This window comes from Colobus angolensis, unplaced genomic scaffold (genome assembly GCF_000951035.1).
Source record: "Colobus angolensis palliatus isolate OR3802 unplaced genomic scaffold, Cang.pa_1.0 Scaffold60, whole genome shotgun sequence".
Lineage (NCBI taxonomy): Eukaryota > Metazoa > Chordata > Mammalia > Primates > Cercopithecidae > Colobus > Colobus angolensis.
Window position 1 is genome coordinate 1,401,022 of NW_012119599.1, and position 2,769 is coordinate 1,403,790.

Here is a 2,769-nt window from a genome sequence, read left to right on the forward strand (position 1 = left end):
CCAGGCTGGTCTTGAACTCCTGACCTCACAAAATCTTCCTGCCTCGGTCTCCCAAAGTACTTGGATTACAGGCATGAGCCACTGTGCCTGGCCAGAAACCCCAATTTTATTTCTTTTAGATACAGCACAGTGTGTGATCTGACTCACCTTTGAAAAGGATGACTCTGGACCGGGCACGGTGGCTCATGCATGTAATCCCAGCACTTTGGGAGGCCAAGGCGGGTAGATCATTTGAGGTCAGGAGTTTGAGACCAGCCTGGTCAACATGGTGAAACCCCGTCTCTACTAAACATATGAAAATTAGCCAGGTGTGGTGGCACATGCCTGTAATCCCAGCAACTTGGGAGGCTGAGGCAGAAGAATCGCTTGAACCCAGGAGGCTGAGGCTGCAGTGAGCTGAGATTGAGCCACCGCACTCTGGCCTTGGCGAGAGAGCGAGACTCGGTGTCAAAAAAAAGATAACTGGTTGCTCGTGAGAAAGGGTGGGCCGGTGTGGAAGTGGGTGGCTGAGAAAAGAGGCCCCTGGGAGAGTCCAGGTGGGAGCTAATGGACCCCCCACTCGGTGGTGCTGCTGGAGGTAGGGAGATGGGGTGAGACTTGGAACTCGAGGTAGAGCAGAAAGGGTTTGCTGATGGAGTGGATGTGGGTGTGAGGAAGAAAGGGATGTCAAGGGCAACTGCAAGGTTTTGGCCTGAGCAACCGGGAGGGCTTGGAATTTCTCCCAGAGGCAGCAGGGACTCATAAGAAGATGTTGAGGTTGGGGCGGGGGAGGGGACTCAGTCAGTTGCCAAAATCACCAAGGTGGCAGCCAGGACTGGGAACACAGGCCTGAGAAACAGGAGGCAGGGATAGATCTCTAGCCCTGGCTCAGCCCCCAACTCACTGTGGGCTTCTGGGCAAGCTAACGCCCCTCACTGGACTTCAATGCTGCCTACTACAGTGAGGCTGTTAGGAAGAGAAAGCCCTGACTCAGATATCCTCAGGATCAGATAAGCACACAATCAACGCACAGGATTAAATCTCTTCTCCTTATCCTCCTCCCCAAAGCCCACCTGTGCACCACTGGGCAGGGTACAGAGGTGCCCTGATCCAGGAACTTCAAGGATAAAATTAGTGACAATGGCAGGCGGCACTTGTGCCAGGGGCTATTCACCCTCAGGGAAGTGAAGACCACACAGGAGCCCTGTGAGGTGGCAGCTTTATTATCATCCTCATCTGTAAATAGAGCAACAGGTTCTGAAATGACTTGCCCAAAGTCACAGGGGAGAACTGGGATTCCAAGATGTCTCCCCACCAGCACTGCTGCCTCACATCCTGGTCCAACCACCAGCACCTCTCACCTGGATCGTCCAAGTCACCTCCTATTGGGCTCCTTACTTCTGCCCCTATCCCTGATACCATGTTCTTCGTACACAGCCAGAAGGATTCCTCCAATCTTTTTTTTTTTTTTTTGAGACAGAGTCTTACTCCACCTTCCAGGTTCCATTGATTCTCCTGCCTCAGCTTCCCGAGTAGCTGGGATTACAGGCGCCCGCCACCACACTTGGCTAATATTTGTATTTTTAGTAGAGACAGGGTTTCACCATGTTGGCCAGGCTGGTCTCAAACTCCTGACCTCAGATGATCTGCCTGCTTCAGCCTCCCAAAATGCTGGGATTACAAGCATGACCCACCAGTGCCCGGCCTCCCCCACTTTTTTTTTTGAGACAGGGTCTCACTCTGCCACCCAGACTGGAGTGCAGTGGTGTGATCTCAGCTCACTGCAGCCTCAACCTCCTGGCTTCAGACAACCCTCCCACCCTGACCTCCCAAAGTGTTGGGATTACAGGCATGAACCACTGTGTCCAACCCAGAAGGATCCTGTGATAAAATTTAAGTCTGCTCAAGTTCTTCCTCTGTTCAAAACCCTCCCATGGCTCCCATTTAAATCAGAGTCAAATCTAAGTCTTTAAAAAAAAAATTTATTTAGAGTCAGGGTCTTACTGTGTCACCGAGGCTGTCGCAATGGCGTGGTCTTGGTTCACTGCAGCCCTGAACTCCTGGGCTCAGGCGATCCTCAGCTTCCAGAGTAGCTAGAACTACAGGTAAATGCCTCCACATCTGGCTAATTTATTTTAATTTCTTGTAGAGACACAGTCTCACTATGTTGTCCAGGCTGATCTCTAACTCCTGGTCTCAAAGGATCCTTCTGCCTTGGCTTCCCAAAGTGTTGGGATTACAGGCATGCAAATTAAAGTCTTTACGGTGGTTCTCAAGGCCCCCTGCACAGTTGGCTCCCTGACTAACCCTCTAGCCTTATTCCTCCCACTATTTCCCTCCCCTGCTCTCCTCCACCTTCCCTAGGCTCTTTGCTCTTCCTCCAACACATCACGCATACCTCCTGCCTCAGGGCCTTTGCTCCTGCTGCTCCCCCCTACAGACCCATGCGGCCCACTCCCTCCACCCCCTTCAGGTCTCTGCTCAAATGTCACTCCTCAGTGAGGCCTTCTCTCTCTATGTCAACCCTATTTAAAATTGCAGGCCAGGTGTGGTGGCTCATGCCTATGATTTCAGCACTTTGGGAGGCTGAGGTGGGCAGATTACTTAAGGTCAGGAGTTCGTGACCAGCCTGGCCAACATGGTAAAACCCTATCTCTACTAAAAATACAAAAATTAACTGGGCATGATGATGCAGGCCTGTAATCCCAGCTACTTGGGAGGCTGAGGCAGGAGAATCGCTTGAACCCAGGAGGCAGATGTTGCAGTGAGCTGAGATTGCACCACCACACT